Source organism: Carcharodon carcharias, chromosome 14 (genome assembly GCF_017639515.1).
Source record: "Carcharodon carcharias isolate sCarCar2 chromosome 14, sCarCar2.pri, whole genome shotgun sequence".
NCBI classification, from domain to species: domain Eukaryota; kingdom Metazoa; phylum Chordata; class Chondrichthyes; order Lamniformes; family Lamnidae; genus Carcharodon; species Carcharodon carcharias.
In genome coordinates this window covers 103,600,896-103,620,765 of record NC_054480.1, presented here as the reverse complement: position 1 = coordinate 103,620,765, position 19,870 = coordinate 103,600,896, and the positions used below count along the sequence as shown (strand labels likewise).

The window sequence follows — 19,870 nt, the reverse complement described above, 5'->3', positions numbered from 1 at the left end:
CAGCAGCCAGGTATGTGAGGTCCATAGTCCCATCCACTCTGTCTCCCCACCATCCAAAGCACTGATGATTGCTGCAATCGTTAATGCAGCAACACTGCTCATTCACAGACTGCTACAGTCAGACGTGTGGGTCATACACAAAGGACACTTGGCCCCTTGAGGATGCACATCTCTAGCACCTTCCAAAGTCGCCTTATCCCATTTGTGAACACTATCCCCATGGCCTAACATGCCATGGCATCGCTGCTGCACATCCAAAGACTTATTGCATCTTAGGAGGGTTTGTACCTCCACCACCCTTTCAGCCAGTGCGTTCCAATTTACTCTGTCCAAAAGGTCCTCAGCACCTCACCTGTCAACCTCATGACACTCAACTTAAATAAATGCCACCATGTTAGTCATCCCTGTGCCAAGAGGAAATGTTGCCTTCTGTCCACCTGTTCTATGCCCCTCATAATGGTATGAAAGACAATAATGTGACCTGTCAATCTCCTGTGCTCCACGGCAAATGTCGCAAGTGTATGCAATGTTTCCTCATAACTCCAACTCTCCAGGCCAGCATGCATCCAGATCAGGAACCTCTGCACTCTCCCCACTCCAATGCCATCCCTCCCATGAAGCGCATGTCACAACTGAACGCAGAAGTGTAGATCTGGCCTTGACAGCGTTTTCTACACTTGCAACATGACCTCCTTTTTCCTACATTCTATTCCTCGGCTAATAAAGGCAAGTCTGGCTTTGACCTTGTTAAACACCTTATGTTCCTGTTTTGCTACCTTAACGGGTCTGCCCAGCAAGGTCCCTGTAATTGTCGTGACTTCCCACAGTCCTACCATTACTCATGTATTCCCGTATCTTGCATGTCTTGCCCAAGTGCTTAACCGCACACTTATCCACATAACATTCCATGTGGCATTCCTTAGGCCATTTGACCAGCCTGTCTGTATGTGCGTATAATGTTTGAGCCTCCTCTTGACTATTTACCACTCCACCAATGTTCGTCTCCTTAGGTTCTTGAAGGGTGAGCGCATTATGAGGCTAGGGGGGAAAGGGATGAAAGGTGTTACTGACTGAACGCTAACTGATGCACTGTCCTTGTTGTTAATTTCAGCATCACCACCGCATGGCTGCCACCAACAAGTCCAGAGCCCCCCCTCCACACCCGAGGGCCAACACTTGCAACTTGCGTCACATCCTTTCAGCAAGCCAGGCACCAGCAATGCGACAAACACATCGGTGGGGATTATGACGTCGGCTAGTGTCCCAGGGCACAGTGGAGAGGGCACTTCACAATCGCTGGAGGAGATGGCACGGACAGAGAGTGCCGATGGTGCCAGCAGCCGGAGGACTGCAGGGGACCAGGCACATGCTGAGTCGGGCAGTGATGATGTGCTTCTGGAGATGTTAGCCATGCAGCAGCTGGACAAGCAGCACGGTGTGTGGGAGCATGTGGCAGCATTGCATGAGGGTGTGCTTCATTTGGTTTCTGTGGGGGAGGAATCCAGGCAGAGTGTCAGTGATGGCTTGAACCTCAGGACAGAGCTTCAGGCTTCCTCCATTGAGAGATTGGTGACTGTCATGGAGAGGGGCTTCCAGCAGATTGAGAATCTTCTGATTGGGTATGCTCTGACCTGCAAGCCCTCACAGCGCTAATGGCCACAGGTGGTCATTCGCAATGTGGGAGACGTTCTGGGCACCAAATGTCCCAGCTCAGTATCTATCCATCTGCGGTGAGCAGGAAGGTCCAATGTGACCTCACATCGGCACAGCAGCTGCCTGTCGTCGCTGTGAGCTCCTCTCAGGGTGCTCTGGATGAGGGCAGCAGCTCCTCCGCCCCTCTGCCAGTGACCGTTGCATCCGTTGAGGCTGCGACAGCTGGAGAGGCCAGTTCTGGAACTGGCCACTCCCTCCCAGGCGGGGCCAGCACAGGCTCCATGGGCCAGAGGACGCCTGCCAAGGTCATCGAGGCCAACAGGACAGCAGAGTCAGCAGGCTGTCTCACAAGCCAATCTGAGCGATGGGGCGGCTCCTAGACGAAGCACCCGCAAACGTAAGCATAAGGCACGTTAGGTACTCCACAGGTTTGTCACTGGTGGTTTTGTGTTGGCCCTAGATTAGGGAATATATCATTATGTACGTCTGAGCGATGTCTGTGCTTTATTTTCGTGGCAATAAAGTCCACTTTTCTGACCATGGCTGAGGGTGTTTCCTTTGCGCTGCATTTGTATGTTTCACAGACATATCATGAGTGTTTGAGTGGACATTGATGTTTCTGTACTAAGCCCTTAGTTGCAGGTGATGAGGCGGAAGATGTAGCACAAAAGTGCCACGTGTGGAAATGCCAGGCAATGCTGGTCCTGCAGATCCATGGGCATGGAGCTAGTTGAAGGTTCATTGGATTAAAGTGTCCCGGATGTCCCTGCCTCCTTGGGTCGGTGTGCTGCCCCTCATCATTGCCCTGTGCTTCCTCATCCTCTGAGCCACTGCTGGATTCATGTGCAGCCTCATCCAATGCGTCAAAGTCTTCATCGTCAACTGCATTCCCCCTTTCCAGCGCAAGATTGTGCAGAGCGCAGCATGCTACCACTATCACACAGACGTGATCTGGGGGGTAGTGGAGTGTGCCCCCTGCACGTTCCAGGCAATGGAAGTGCATCTTGAGAAGACCGATGGCTCTTTCCACCACAGCCTTGTGGTGCCGTGGCTCCTATTGTAGCGCTCCTCAGCTTCGGTTCTTGGATGTCGGAGAGGCGTCATGATCCACCTTCTGAGGGGATAGCCCTTATAACCCACCAGCCAACCATCTAGCCAAGCCGGAGCACTGAAGAGCGCCAGCACCTGGGAGTGTCTGAAAATGTAAGCGTCATGGGAGCTGTCTGGGAATCTTACACAAACTTGCAGAATCTGCATCCAGTGATCACACACTATTTGCACATTCATGGAGTGGAATCCCTTCCTGTTGACGAAGGAACCCGGCTTGGACAGCTGATTGGGAGACACTGCAAAGATCACCCACCGAGCCCTGGAAGGAGTCAGATGCAAAGAAGTGGAGGGCAACTGTGACCTTCAGAGCTGCTGGCATTAGGGCCAATCATCTGATACATATAGTTCACTGTTCCCCTTGACAGTTGGAGCCCCCTTCGGCACTGCACCTCAGTTATATTGAGATAGCTGCTTTGCCGCCTGCATACCCTGGCAGCAGGATAGTGGCATCTTCTGCGGCCCCTTCCACCTTGGACAATCTCTTGGGCCTGCGCCCCTTGTGCCTGTGCCTGGCCTCCCAAAGGTGGCTCCCCAGGAGGCTGATTGTCCACTCCTGGCCTCCTTATTCTATCCCTCCCTTCCTCCTCAGAGGAGCTGCCTCCAGTGAAGATGTCAGAACCCATACCCAGGCTAAATGGAGGCCTCCAGAAAGCTGCAGGCCCGATAAAGATTACTATCTGCAGAGTGCTGAGCTGAAGCTTCAAAGTACAGAGAAAGCTATTGGAAATCGATCTGAACTGCTAATAATCACACAGGCAAGTTTAAAACACTTTCTGCATTAAATACTTCAGACAAAACATTAACAACCCCTCTGAGCCCATTTATCCCGCCCGTAGATGAGGTTTGTTAAAAAATCAGTTACCCACCTGCCCGTTGGGCCCGTGCGCCAAGGCAAAGATCGCATGGGCTCCTTAAAATCGGCATCAATTGCCATGTTAAAAGCATTAACAAGGCCTTTAATTAATGGCGGGCACGCATCATGCTTCATAGTGCGCCTGCCCACATAAATATCGTGATGCCATGCGCTGACGTTGGGACGCATGCCCTATGTCAGCGTACGACATTTTAAGTGCTGATATGTAGGCTCCGCCACCCGCACGTCAGCCATAAAATTTGCCCAATGTGTTCTGGGCTGATTCTACTAAAACTAAATGATAATAAAAATGAGGGACAAAATATGATGATTTGAGAGAGCTCAACATCAAATTATCAATCTGAGATTGTAATTTAGTATTCCAAGTCTCCTCTTCTTGCCCAATCCATGGGTCAATTTTAGCACTGAGGTATTTTTCAAACTTTCCTGGCGTGATGTATTTAAGATCCTCCCCTTTGATCTTTCATAGGTTTATGTTATTAAAATAAAAGGTTTTATTCTTGGATGACATATAGAATCCTTTTAAATATTGATTTTGTCTTTTTAATATTGATTTTGAAACCAATCTTACTGCAAAATTTCTTGACAATCATTAGGTTTTTCTTCATGCCACTATATGAATCACTTAACAAGGCGATGTAGTCAGCAAAGACTAATGATGTCACATAAAGCTTGTTGGAATCACTGTTAACTCGAACACTGAATTACAGTGCAGAAGAGGCCCTTCAGCCTATCGAGTCTGCACCGACACGTGAGAAACACCTGACCTACCTACCTAATCCCATTTACCAGCACTGGGCTTATAGCCTTGAATATTATGACGTGCCAAGTGCTTATCCAGGTACTTTTTGAAGGATGTGAGGCAACCGCCTCCACCACCTTCCCAGGCAGCGCATTCCAGACCGTCACCACCCTCTGGGTAAAAAAGTTTTTCCTCACATCCCCCCTAAACCTCCTGCCCCTCACCTTGAACTTATGCCTCCTTGTGACTGACCCTTCAACTAAGGGGAACAGCTGCTCCCTATCCACCCTGTCCATGCCCCTCAATCTTGTGCACCTCGATCAGGTCACCCCTCAGTCTTCTCTGCTCAAACAAAAACAACCCAACTCTATCCAACCTCTCTTCATAACTTAAATGTTTCATCCCAGGCAACGTCCTGGTGAATCTCCTCTGCACGCCGTCCAGTGCAATCACATCCTTCCTATAACCAGAACTGCAGACAACCAGTACTCCAACTGTGGCCTCACCAATGTTCTATACAACTCCAACATGACCTCCCTACTTTTGTAATCTATGCCTCGATTGATAAAGGCAAGTGTCCCATATGCCTTTTTCACCACCCCACTAACATGCCCCTCTGCCTTCAGAGATCCATGGACACGCACGCCAAGGTCCCTTTGTTCCTCAGAACTTCCTAGTGTCATGCCGTTCATTGAATACTTCCTTGTCAAATTATTCCTTCCAAAGTGAATCACCTCACACTTTTCAGAGTTAAATTCCATCTGCCACTTATCTGCCCATTTGACCATCCCGTCTATATCTTCCTGTAGCCCAAGACACTCAACCTCACTGTTAACCACCGGCCAATGTTTGTGTCATCCGCAAACTTACTAATCCTACCCCCCACATAGTCATCTATGTCGTTTATATAAATGACAAATAATATTCAAATAATAGAACACCCACATCATTTTCCTCCAGAGAACACAATAATGTATCCATTGCATTATTAAATAAAAGGATCACCCTGTTTTACATCCTTTCTAATGGAAATCAAATTTGTTTCAATTGCAGTGGAGGCCTCGTTATATAAATTATCAATGAACTTACTTATTATTTAATCTAACAGCCTTGACTAATCTATTAGCTATAATTTTAGTGAATGGTCAGTGTAGAGCCAATCATTAAAGGTCACCAATTATCAATGCTTTCTAGGGCATTAGAGTCATCTGTTTTTGGAATTAATATAGTCCTGCAAATCTTATTAGTATTTGGGATAATGCCAGATAACAGCCAAATTGTAAACATATTAGGTTATAAATTGTGATTTTTAGTAATCAAATATTTTAGGTCCTTAGTCGTAATTTTATCAGGACTGGGAGCCATATCTATTTTAAATTGATCTATAAAGTCCTTAGCCTCCCTTTCCCTTATTGGATTAAATAATTCGAATTATTGGCCGTTTTAATACATTTAGAAAGTTACCTCTATCGGACTTATGATTACTCACAGATAACTTCTGTGTCAAATACTCTTCCAATTCTGATAAATTTAATGGACATAATAGTTGACTTGGTCTCCCCATTAATTGTCTGTCAAGACCTTTCTTATTAGTTCTATACAAACTTGAGTTACTTTAACTTTGTTTCTTCCTGGCTTTATGTGTTCTGGCACTGGTATTTTTGAATGAAGGATTTTTTAAATAATTATCTTGATTAGTTTCAGTTATTTGCTTATTCTTCGCCTTATTTACTTTAAATTCTACATGAATTTCTTTATCAAGTAATAGACTAATCATACTTCTAATCTGTAAATCTTTAGAGCCACCTTTATCATTATTCAATAATTCAGTCATTAAATTTGCCAATGTCAAGGCATCTATTTTATCGTATCTATTTTGTATTGGGCAACTCATAGCTAATTATCTCTATTTATATTCAATTCCATTCCGTTATTAACGGGACTAATTGTTTCTTCATCCTCTGATGTGGAGGTAAAAGCAGCTGGCAAATTAACCTTATTATTCGTCTTCTCTTGAGCCTTAAAGCCTTCTCTATGATTGGCCATCTCAAAGGTTCAACTTTTATCCAGAATTGTTCATTGGTTTTTGTTGTCAGTTATCTTGCACTCATGACATTGATGTCCTTCTGACCTCGATGTTCTTCCTCCAATCGAAGGAGGAGTAAAATTTCGTCTTCAGACCAAATTGAATTATTATTATTTTTATTATGAATTGTAAGAGACCTCCCGCACGTAGCAATTCATTTTTGATTTCTTAAATCAGGATGTAGGTGAACCTCATGACTGAGGCCATTTTGAGTCTTAAAACTTTTCTCACAGACTGCATTCAAAATCTAATGCAGTCACAGTAATTCTATCATCCAATGACCTTCCCGCACATTTAGCATTGTGACAGGCTATGGGGTGATGGTCTCCATTCTTTTGATATTTGTTACAGATGACAACAAGCTCAGAGGTTTTACATAAATTTCTAATATGCTTCCTAAAGCTAGTTTTAGAATTGAAAACTAACTGACATCTTTGTAGTCAATTTAAATTGTTCAGTATATGTTATGCTAATAACATTATTAGAATCATACTCCCTAACTTGTGAATTTACACATGTAGGTTTAATGGTTTCCTGTTTAACTGATATTTCACTGTCTTTAAAATTTGATAAATTAAAATTAAAATGCTTATTGTAAAATATTAAATTTGTAAAGTCATCTAAAAATTCGCTTTCAAAACACTGACCAGCCTCAAAAGGCTTCCTTTGATGTAATGCACTTCCACTGACAGATTTAACTGCAGTCTTCTGATCTGCCTTTGACAACATTTGGCTATTCTCTTCACTCCTGTAAGTCTCACTTATTATCAAAGCAGAATCTGTAAGAGGTCCAGAAAGTCTCCCTCAGTAGTTTGTGTAGATGAAGATTTACTATGTGTCAAAAGCATTGACAGGTGCAACAACCACACTCCAATATGAACAATTACAACATTTAACATTATTAGCACTTGGAGAGAGTCTTACTAATACCGGGATGTTGTTTAACCGATTATCATCCCTTCTGGGCAAAACATATTGAATAGGATCGTCCATTGTATTCCTTTCTCTTCACCCTAAAATATTCCACCTGCAAAAAGAGGTTTCCGCAAACCACCGAACAGTGTTGATTTCGCCTACGGTTGCAATTAGTCATCACTCTAGGATATAGGGAAACTGAAAGAGACCAGGGGCAGGAATTAACCAAGCCAAATAGAATCAATCAGATTTCAATCTATATCTCAAAGTGATGTTTCCAGGGGCACCACGTGGAGGTTACAACCTGACATGGGTAAGAAATAACACCCATAATTAATGCAACCCAAGTGCCTATGAGTTAGTGCCGGAGATATACCATCAGAAATTCCGTACTCAGGAAACGGCTGACCAGACGTAGCTGGATTTTGAACAGCTTAAGAAGTTCACTTTTGACCAGTGGGTATGGGTGCTTAAAATTTAGGCCACCTACAAAAACCTTCATGAAAAATTCTCCTCAAGGAGTTCAAAAGTTCCATACCCTTCCCGATAAGAACTCACATAGAGGAACAGAGAGTAATAGGGGCCAGGCAGGCTGCAACTCTAGCCGATGATTATGAGCTTATCCACAAACCCTCATCGCAAAAGAAATCCTTCCCTAGTCACCTCCTACCAGCTGAGAAGGATAGAAGGTGGGAGAGTGATAGGAAACTGAGCACCCCTGGGAGAGAAGGGACAGCTGGAAAACAGGGGGACTTCCTCAAGCCAAAAAGGATAGTGCTGAGAGGAATAGTGAGACCAAGAAGCCTGTGTGTTTTAACTGCCACAAGCTAGGACAACTCCGTGCTGATTGTTGGAGGGTACAGAAAAAATCCATGGGATCTGTTGGGACACACAAACCCCATGCAAAAAATGGGAGTCAGACAGAGAGCATAGCAGACCAGGCAATGGCTCTGACTGTGGCAGCAAATCCCTGTAGACGCACTACTGTGAGTGTGGGTGAGTTTTAAAAATCCCTGGGAGTTTCAAGTGGGTATAATGCACACTCACATGTTGCGATTTCAGCTGTACTTAGAGCGCAATTGGAAATTGGAGGTGTTGAGGAAGGATGGTTGGCATGGAACAATGGCAGCACCCAGATTCAATGAAGCCAGTCTGGAATTACTGCTGGGGGGAGTCAGGAGGAGGCGGGACATACTTTTCTCCAGAAATCGAAGGAGGAAACCCACTGCTTTCACCAAGAAGGCGTGGTTGGAGATAGCTGAGGAGGAGAGGAGCTGGGGCATTGTGCTTCAGCCATGGATGCAATATAAAAATGATTTAATAACCTAACCAGGTCCAGAAGAGGGAGTGCAGTTGCTGATTTAACTGCATCCTCTGCTTTAAGACATCCCCCTCATTCTGTCTTGCTAAGAGTTCGCCATCACATCACCCCTCCAGCCAAATTAACTTTCAGCAGCATCCAGCCTTCACTCTCTATGCACTTCTTCACCTCCCCATTTATCTATGCACTATTGACACCCACCCCAATACTTATGCAATATGATTCCTCTTACAGTCACCCTCACCTACTGAACTGAATCTACCAGATGAATCACATTCACTCACTTACAAATCTGTTTTTTTCCCCTTGTATGGGAAGAGAGCACAAAGTGCCAGGGGAAGAGACAGTACCACTGTGGACCTCTAAGTCAGGAATAAAGAGACTGGGAGCTTGCAAATGACTGGTAACAGAATTACAATTATATCTGACACACACATGCTGACATAATTTCTTTCATCATTGAGTGAACTATGAGAAAACTGATATGGTGATTGTCAAGATTGTGACTTTGCCACAACTAAACCATATCCCTTTCTTTGTCTTCCAGGGCAATCCCATGTACAGCAAATGCTGCAAGAGGACAGTTTCCTCAGAGGACCTAATTCCTTCTGAGAGTGTACTGTCACAGATCCTACAGCTATACATCAGCACAGATAATCTCAATTTGGTGGGTTCAGTTAGAGAATTAGTTGGGTTTTTCATTTACTTATTCACATTGGATTGATGGGGGTAGTGCAGTGGATGTTGTCTACATGGATTTTAGTAAGGCATTTGACAAGGTCCTACATGGTAGGTTGGTGAGAAGAGTGAGATCCCATGGAATACGGGGGAAGGTGGTGAGTTGGATCCAAAATTGGCTCAGAGACAGGAAACAAAGGGTAATGGGCAATGGATGTTTTTGCGAATGGAAAGTAGTTTCCAGTGGTGTTTCACAGGGCTCCATGTCGGGGCCCCTTGTGTATGCTGCATATATTAATGAACTGGGCTCAAGTGTGAGAGGCATGATTGGGAAATTTGCAGATGGCACAAAAATTGGCCGTATGGTTGATAGTAAAGAGGATAGCTGTTGTCACCAGAATGATATCAATAGTTTAGTTGAGTGGGTGGAAAATTGGCAAATGGAATTCAATCCAGAGAAGAGTGATGTAATGCATTTGGGGAGGGAAAACAAAGCATGGGAATACTCAATAAATGGGAGGATATTGAGAGGGGTTGAGGAAGTGAGAGATCTTGGAGTGCATGTCCATAGGCCCCTGAAGATTGCCAGACTGGTAGATAAGGTGGTAAAGAAAGCATATGGAATGCTTTCCTTTATTGGATGAGGTATAGAATACAAAAACAGGGATGTAATACTGGAACTGTATCAAACGCTGGTTAGGCCATAGCTGGAATTTTCTGTACAGTTCTGGTCACCAAATTACAGGAAGGACATAATAGCTCTGGAGAGAGTACAGAGGAGATTTACAAGAATGTTGCCAGGTCTTGAAAATTGTAGCTATGAAGAAAGTTTGGATAGGCTAGAGTTGTTTTCCTTAGAACAAAGGAGGCTAAGGGGTGACCTAATTGAGGTGTACAAAATCATGAGGGGCCTAGATAGGGTAGACAGGAAAGGCCTATTTCCGCTAGCTGATGGGTCAATTACCAGGGGGATAGATTTAAGGTGATTGGTAGAAGGTTTAGAGGGGACATGAGGAAAAACTTCTTCACCCAGAGGGCGGTGGGTGTCTGAAATTCACTGCCTAAATTGGTGGTAGAGGCTGAAATGCTCAACTCATTTAAAAGGTACCTGGATATGCACCTGAAGTGCTGTAACCTGAAAGGCTACAAACCAGGTGATGGAAAGCAGGATTAAAAATGAGCAGCTAGCTTTTTTCTCTTTTTATGGCTGGCACAGACATGATGGGCTGAATGAACTCTTTCAGCACCATAACTTTTCTACGTTCTATCTCGCAAATGAGCATGATGAGACACTGCTGGCAGGGACAGTTGCGGAGAGTCTGCATCAGGGGGCCCAATTCTCTTCAAGCTCTTATCAGCTGGAGACAGGTGCTGTATCCTGAAAATAAAAACAAAAAAACTGCGGATGCTGGAAATCCAAAACAAAAACAGAATTACCTGGAAAAACTCAACAGGTCCGGCAGCATCGGCGGAGAAGAAAAGAGTTGACGTTTCGAGTCCTCATGACCCTTCAACAGAACTGTTCTGTTGAAGTGTCATGAGGACTCGAAACATCAACTCTTTTCTTCTCCGCCGATGCTGCTGGACCTGCTGAGTTTTTCCAGGTAATGCTGTATCCTGAAGGCTTTAGTTGAGAAGGAGGATATTAGAGGTGCCTCAGAAAATTAACAAACTACTAAGAGATCTGCTATTCCACACTTTCCACAATGGTGGAGTCCTACTCAATTGGTGCACTGAATTGTGAGAATGTCTGCAATGGAGAGAGACTGTCTCCAAGGAGTTTCAAGCAAGCCTGTCAAATAAGTCCATGCAGGCCATAACAATAGCTATGCAGACCTTGCTTGACAACTTGTCTGCCTCCTCTATCAAAGTGATGGATACCTTATCCACAGCCTTACAACATATCACTGATCTGCACTCACAGAGGGACCTGGGTGTAACATAGAAAATAAGAGGAGTAGGCGATTCGGCCCTTCGAGCCTGCTCCGCCATTCACTACAATCATGGCTGATCATCCAACTCAATAGACTGCTCCTTTCTCCCCATATCCTTTGATCCCTTTTGCCCCAAGAGCTATATCCAACTCCTTCTTGAAAACATACAATGTTTTGGCCTCAACTACTTTCTGTGGTAGTGAATTCCACAGGCTCACCACTCTCTGGGTGAAGAAATTTCTCTTCATCTCAGTCCTAAATGGTCTACCCCGTATCGTCAGACTGTGACCCCTGGTTCTGGACTCCCCCACCATCAGGAACATCCTTCCTAGTCCTATTAGAATTTTATAGGTTTCTATGAGATGTCCCCTCATTCTTCTGAACTCCAGTGAAAATAATCCTAACCGACTCAATCTTTCCTCATATGTCAGTCCGCCATCCTAGGAATCAGTCTGGTCAACCTTCGCTGCACTCCCTCTATAGCAAGTACATCCTTCCTCAGGTAAAAGAGACCAAAACTGCACACAATATTCCAGGTGTGGTCTCACCAAGACCCTGTGCAATTGCAGCAAGACATCCCTATTCCTGTACTCGAATCCTCTGGCTATGAAGGCAAACATACCATTTGCCTTCTTTACCGCCTGCTGCACCTGCATGCTTACCTTCAGCGACTGGTGTACGAGGACAGGTCTCGTTGCATATTCCCCTCTCTCAATTTATAGCCATTCAGATAGTAATCTGCCTTTCTGTTTTTGCTACCAAAGTGGGTAACCTCACATTTATCCACATTATACTGCATTTGCCATGCATTTGCCTACTTACTCAGCTTGTCCAAATCACACTGAAGCATCTCTGCATCCTCCTCACAGCTCACCCTCCCACCCAGCTTTGTGCCATCTGCAAATTTGGAGATTACATTTAGTTGGCTCATCTAACTCATTCATACATATTGTGAATAGCTGGGGTCCCAGCACCGATCCCTGCAGTACCTCACTAGTCACTGCCTGCCACTCAGAAAAAGACCCGTTTAATCCTAATCTTTGTTTCCTGTCTACCAAACAGTTTTCTATCCATCTCAATACACTACCCCCAATCCCATGCGCTTTAATTTTACACGCTAATCTCTTATGTGGGACTTTGTCGAAAGCCTTCTGAAAGTCCAAATAAACGACATCCACTGGCTCCCCCTCGTCAAGTCTACTAGTTACAACCTCGAAAAATTCCAGTAGGTTTGTCAAGCATGATTTCCCTTTTGTAAATCCATGCTGACTCTGTCCAATTCTGCTACTGCTTTCCATGTGCTCAGCTATTAAATCTTTTATAATGGACTCTAGAATTTTCCCCACCACCAATGTCAAGCTGACTGGTTTATAATTCGCTGATTTCTCTCCACCTCCCTTTTTAATGTGTAAGTGTGCATAAGTCATTGAAGGTGGCAGGACAGGTTGAGAGCACAATTAACAAAGCATACAGTATCCAGGGCTTTATTAATAGCGGCATATAGGATGCTAGTTTTGCCTCAGCTGGTGTATTGTGCCCAGTTCTGGGTGCTGCGCTTTAGGAAGGATATGAAGGCATTGAGAGTGCAAAAAAAATGAGATTCATGAGGGTCCAGGGATGAGGAATTTTAGTTATGAAGATAGATTGGAGAATTTAGGACTGTTTTCCTTGGAGAAAAGAGGGTTGAGTGAATATTTGATAAAGTATTCAAAATCATGAGGGACAGAGTGGATAGGGAGAACTTGTCCCCACTCGTGAAAGGATCAAGAATGAGAGGGCACAGATTTAAAGTAATTTGTAAAAGAAGGAAAAGCAACACGAGGAAAAACTTTTTCACGCAGCGAATGGTTATGGTCTGGAAAGCACTTCCTGAGAGTGTGGTGGAGGCAGGTTCAATTGAAGCATTCAAAAGGGAATTAGACTGTTACTTGAAAAGTAAGAATGCACAGAGTTATTGGGGTAAGGCAGGAGGATGACAGTAAGTGAATTTCTCATTGGAGTGCTGGTGCAGACACGATGGGCCAAATGACCTCCTTGTGTACTGTAACAATTCTGTGATTCTGTGAAGCTGTTCTCCTGCAGAATGGTAAGAATGATGTTGTGTTGGCCCAGGAGAGGGATGTGGCAAAAAGAGGCATGGAAGTGGATACTCCTCTCAAAGCATCCCACTTCTCACCTGTTGCATTTCCCCACCATTCAGCCAGCAATTAACATACTCTCCCAATAACTGAGTCTGCCCCTGCACAGGTCTTCCTCTGCAAGGGGAGCAGTCTTTGGCTGGACTTCCGGAGACTCCAAAACCCAGAAGGCATAGGCCAAAAGCATCTCAGTAGTCAGAGCAGGGATCTGAGCTTTTGCTTCTACCTTTGCTGAAGCCACACAGGATGCAGCATGTAGAAAAGGTAGGAAGTGTAAGTAGAAGATATTGTAATTCACCAAGGATATGGATGTGGGTGTTGACAAAGTATATATTGTTAAGTTTACTTGTTTGTATTAATGCCACATGAAATTTAATGGCTTGCAGTACTTCCACATTTGCCATTATTGTATCCTGAGGGCTAACTTAGCCTTTCACTTGTTTTCTGATGTCATTACATGCCGGGACCCATGTTTTGTGTATTGGGTGGATGAGTGGTTGAAGAACTAGTGGAAAGGGAGTTTTGGGGCTGTTTGGTATTGGCGATGAAAGCAGACTGCAAGATTTCATTTGTTATGTTTCACACTCTGGGAATCTTTGCAATAATAGGGAATCCTGGGCAGGATAGCTGGTCTGGTGATGGGTGTTCCATCTTTGTTTTCCTTCTACTTGTTCTCTTCATGTGATGCTCCCCTTAGTCCAGCTCCATCTGCAATCTTCTCAGATGCACAATGTTGTGCAGGATGGAACAACAGACACCTCAGCCTGCATTGCTCTTCTAAGATGTCAAAGAGGCTGAACCTCTGTCTTTAAAACATGTAATATGGGTGGTGCCTCCGACGACCTCAGATTCCCTCCTGTGCACATGCTGATCCCACCATAGCGTATCAATACTGCTGTGGATGATTGTGGGCTTCCTCCTCTGAGGTGCTGTCAAACAAAACCAAGGTTTCTCCCCCATCCTGAACTTGTCAGTTTGAAAAATAGCTGAATCTGTACGAGCCCTGTCTGCCAAACATTTGCCAGAGGGAACTGAGAGATAGCAGCTGTAATTGGCCATTATTGCAAAGGGACTGGTGTATAAAAGTATGGAAGTCTTGTTACAACTGTACAGGGCATTGGTGAGACCACTTCTAGAGCACTCTTCACAGTTTTGGTCTCCTTATTTAAGGGGGATATCCTAGCACTGGAGGTAGTTCAGAGTAGATTCACTAGGTTGATTCTGGGACGAAAGGTTGTCTTATGAGGAAAGCAGGTTGGGCCTATACTCATTGGAGTTCAGAAGAATGAGAGGTGATCTTATTGAAACTTATAAGATTCTGAGGGGGCTTGAAAGGGTAAATGTTGAGGGCATGTTTCCCCTCATGGTGGAATCCAGAATTAGAGGGCACAGTTACAAAATAAGAGGATTCCCATTTAAGACAGACAAGGAGGAATTTCTTCTCTCAGAGAGTCGTTAGACTTTGGAATTCTGTACCCCAGAGAGCAGTGGAGGCTGGGTCATTGAATATATTCAAGGCTGAGTTACACAGATTTTTCAGCTACAAGAGAGTCAAGAGTTATGCGAGGGCGTGGCAGGAGTAGGGGAGGTGTTGGTGGTGCAGCTAGGAAAGTAGAGCTAAGGCTTCAATCAGATCAGCCATGATCCTATTGAATGGCAGAGTCAAGCTCGAGAGGCCTATGACCTACTCCTGCTCCTACTGCTTATGTTCTTGGGTAATTGTGGTTTTATTCAGATTGAACAATCTGAAATTTAAATACTCATCTGAATTGCTGCTCAAACTTGCCTTGGTTATTCTGGTCACTTTCCTGAACCCTGGGAAATATATGCTATTGAATTAAAATCTGGAGCGCAGTTAGAAGCAATTTAAAAATATCTCATTAACGTCATATAAGGATGTTAACTGCACCAATAAATACCTGCCCATATCAAGTTAGGAAATCCTTGACTTCAGTGAGTAGTTGTTTCTCTCTGTTATCCCAACCTGTAGTATAAAGGGTTAATATTAAATATGTAAATATATAGCCTACATCATTGGTGAAGTAAGATCACATGACAACAGAGTATGGAGAGAGATAGCACTTTGGGAGCCTCATGCTGAGTCTGTATTGTACAGTTAGTCTAATGTTCAATAAAAGTCAAAGGTTACCAACAGCCTCCAGCCTTATCTGTAAATCCAGATCCAAGACTACCACATCTAAGACCCAAAACGATGATAACAAATGGTAGCAGCGGAAAACATGACAAAAAGAGTAACAACTGAAAAGCCCAGCGACTGGAAGAAGCAGCAAGAGAAACAATTGCAGGAGAAGGGCAGTGCAGGAAAATCTTCAGAGAAGGCAACAGTAACAGTAAAACATGGAAAAAGCCCTACCTTTACCAGAATGCTTTGACAACATGGAAGACCTGGATCAAGATGAGAAATGGCAGAACTGCATTGCAGGTTTACCAGGTACAGAACAGCTTCGGGACTAGCAAAGAAGACTAGCAAAGACCAGATCAGTACCTTACTCTGTGCCAGTGTTCCCAAACTTTAACATCCCGTGAACCCCTTTCATGAAAATGCCAAATTTTGCGAACCCCTCCTAAAAAGAAATATTTTCCAGGGATTTTCTCCCTTACCTGAGTATAAATAATAAGAGCAGTGATCTTGGAAATATGGGCAGCATTTTCCCATCAGCGAGCAGGGGGATGGGGCCCACTTGCCGACGCATAAAATGACGTGTGGTGACGTCGGGCAGGCATCCCAACGTCACTGCACGTCATTCAGATATTCAATTTGCGGCTGCGTGCCCACCAAACTGTCAAAAGCCAATTTAGGCCTGTTAAAAAACTAATTAAAGCAATTAAATGAGCTGCCTGTCCAACCTAAAGGTTGGCGGGCAGGCAAAGAGCCCAGGCGGCCTTCGCATATTTATGAAGTGTTTAAAAAAATCAGTAAAATTTTTCCAAAATTTCATTAACATGTCCCAGCTCGTGTGACACTGTTACACTCCTCAGGGAGATCTCTGCGCTCTTTCACGTGCAATCCACCCCACCTCCCCCCGCCTGCACAGTGCTTCCGGGCGTGCGTCAATTAATTAATTAGCCCGTCCACGTAAAATGGCGGCATGGACCCAATTGGGGGGCGCTGATCAGGTTCACGCCCGCCTCCGCACAACCCCCCCAACAGGGGAAAATTTCTGGCCATAAAATTTGCTTTTTTTACAACACTTTATTGCATACTATTAATATTTACATAATTATTTATCATTATTTAGTAAAATGGAATAAGTGAAGAATAGCTACCTAATACAAATGAGATACACAAAATCAAACCTAGTTACTTACAGAATTGCAAGGCACCAGGTGTGGTTGATGAGTGAATGGCTCAATCATTTCCAATCTGGCCAGATTATGTTGCTGGTCGCCACTAAATGAAGCCTTTAATATTGGGTATGAGGGCACATGTCTGTAGAGATGCAATAAGGGCACCTTCAATTTTCCACCAGCAAGAGAATCAGCAGCCTACCTTTCAAATGGGCAAAAGTCCTCCCTCAGTCCTTCGAGGATACATAAAGGGAGTGGGGGAGGATTCAGAGAGGCCCCAGAGAAGTGGTAAGGGCCCTGGGCCACAGGCACATCATCGAGGGACTGGACTGGGGGATAACTTCAAGACACAGAAGAGATTGGGAAGGGAAGGGCCCTGGGCAACAAGGAGGCAAAATTTTTACCTCAGTAGGCGGGTGCGTGCCCGATCCGCTTCAGCGTAAAATGATATCCGTTGACATTGGGTGAGTGTCCCGACGTCAATGCACAGTCGCACAATATTTCGGTCGGCAGGAGCACACAGGAATCAGCAGTGCACCCACCAACAGTTATAAAGCCTATTAAGGCCATTAAAAAGATAATTAACTAATTGGCGGGCAGGCGAAAAGGCCAGGTGGTCTTTGCATTTTTTAGGAAACCTCATCCATGAGCAGGATGGGGTTTGCAACAACAAATAAAAATAAAATAAAACATTTTACATTTCATTTCTAACATGTCCCTGCTCCTGAGACAGAGTCACATGCAGGGACATGTTTTATAACATTTTAAAAATCTTTCTTTTTTTTTGTAAAACTGTTCATCTCCCTGAGGTAGCTCTGTGCCTCAGGGAGATTTTCAAGCGCGCACTAGCGCTCATGCATGAAGTCTGCGCTCGCCCTCCTCCCCCACCTGCTTAGGCAGTGCTGCCATTCACGTTTCACGCTGGCTGGACCTCAGTTGGCCCGCCAGCGTGAAATCATGGTTCAGCCCCGAAGCCCCGCCCGTCCCTGCCCATAGTGTCTGTATGTGGCCCAGGAATCCTTCCTCTCTTAACCTCTTCTCTAAATCCTGAAGTCTGCAGCTGGCCAGGGAGTTAAGTTAATGCAGGTACTTACCTAAAAGCTTCACTTCTACAGGCACATGCAGCATATGACTCCGAAGTCCAAGCAGAAGACACAGCACACCCGACCACCTAAAACTCTCCAACATCAAGTCCAGTCACAAGGTGCAAGATAAAACATGTTGTCAGGACAACAGCAATCATTGGTCAAGAAACCTGTCAGTCATACATGATTGGCTCCTTTGGACATTGGCCGAGTAGCCTGTCATTCAGGATGGTCAATGAGCATCGAGAGCCCGTTCCCTAGTCATTTGGTGTGTGCAAAACCGACAGCTGTCATTTTCAGGTAATTTTGGTGCGCAAACACTTCTGCTTCTGCCATTATGGAATTTTCCTCATGAACCCCCGAAACATTTTACAAACCCCTTGGGGGTTCGCAAACCACAGTTTGGAAACCACTGCTGTATGCCATAGGCATTAGTGCAGACAATGTAATGTTCAGACAGGCCATAAACAAAGACACGGCAACTTATTTAGAATTTATCAAAGCCTTTGATACTTATTTTACTCATCAAAATAACACCATTATAGAAAGAGCAAAATTCAACAGCTGTACTCAAAGACTGGGAGGGAGCATAGATTCCTTTATGAATGAGTTATATTGATTAGCTGAGAATTGTGAATATAGAGCCCTGAAAGATGAATTAATTTGGGATTGCATTGTTGTGGGGGTCTTAGCTGAGACATTTTTGAGGTGAAAAAGAAATATCATGGAGAAAAATGCCTGATACAGTCCAGTTTGTAGCACATAATTGTTGCAGCACACCTAACCCCATACAGAGATAAAGCATATTCAATGTTCTCATGGCAGGAAAATGTTGTGTGAAGAATGCCCTGCCAAAAATGCAGAGTGCAAGAAGAGAGACCATTTTAAGTCAGTCTGATGCAGCAAACAGCTCTTAACAAAACAATTAAAGGAGGAACAGCTAAGATCAATAACCATTCAAGAAGTTGAAGGCATTCAGGAAGTAGAAGAAGAAAAAGAACAGAAGTACCAATCTTGGGAGAAATTACAAGATCAAATGGGAATTCCTGGAGGGCAGATATTATGGTCAATGGACATAAAACAAAAATTCTTTCATATACAGAACAGTGGTTAAAATCAGACTCACTCCAACCAGTAACCATAAGACTACACAGCCCAGGAGGCATTCAACTGAAAGGGGCATCTGACTGCTAAACTAGTTCAGAGGAAGAGAAATCACAAAAACTTTCTATGTGATCCACAATCAAGAGTGTTCACTGTTATGTCGAAAAGCTTACACAGACCTATAATCTACAAAGTTGATGAATTAGAAAACCTTGAGAGAACCAAGCAGAGGATTTCCCTGGAAAAGCAGGTGAAGGAACCAGACAAACATGTACAAGGCAAACAAAAAACAGCAGATGCATTGTCATGCACTCCTGTTGGAAAGCCTGAACAGGAGGACATAAATCTTGTTGAGGACGTAGAGCCATACAGCTCATCGACTACAAAATTCCAACCAGCAACCATATAGAGGCTGAATGAAATATTTCAAGCTCAGAAAGCAGTTGAAGAATGTGCTAAAATTAGAGAATGCAACAAAAATGGATGGCCAGAATATGTTCCAAACAATCTTATCCTGAAACAATACTTTGAGCAATGCAGACATCTCATTATTGTGGATGACTTATTCATCTATGATGAGAGGTTGATCATACCAAGAGTCCTCAGACTCAAGATCCTTCAAAGAATGCACTAGGGACATCTAGGTATTGCAAAGTGTCATGCTAGGGTGTGAAATTCAGTCTGGTGGCCAGGAATCTCAAAATCATTAGAATAGATTAATTTAAACTGCGCAATCCATCACCAAGAACTAAAAGAACCACTAATGGTATCCTCCTTTCTATCCAGACTATGGGAACATCTCAGAATGGACCTTTTTGAGCTCACGGAGAAGACTTTCCTCATAGCTGTTGACTATTACTCCAGATGGATTGCAATTAAACGTCTTCATGGTGCAATCTCAAAAGCAATCATTAACTCACT

General features: G+C 44.1%; 1 protein-coding gene across 3 annotated transcripts in view; it reads right to left on the bottom strand.

Moving 5' to 3' along the window:
- Positions 1-15,389, bottom strand: part of LOC121286988 (E3 SUMO-protein ligase PIAS4-like) — a 265,316-nt gene extending 249,927 nt beyond the window's left edge. For all 3 annotated transcript variants that reach the window (XM_041204388.1, XM_041204389.1, XM_041204386.1), the window contains exon 1: positions 15,371-15,389. The gene's annotated coding sequence lies outside the window, so the exon portion shown is untranslated. The remainder of the gene's footprint in view (positions 1-15,370) is intronic.
- Between the last annotated feature and the right edge of the window lie 4,481 nt (positions 15,390-19,870).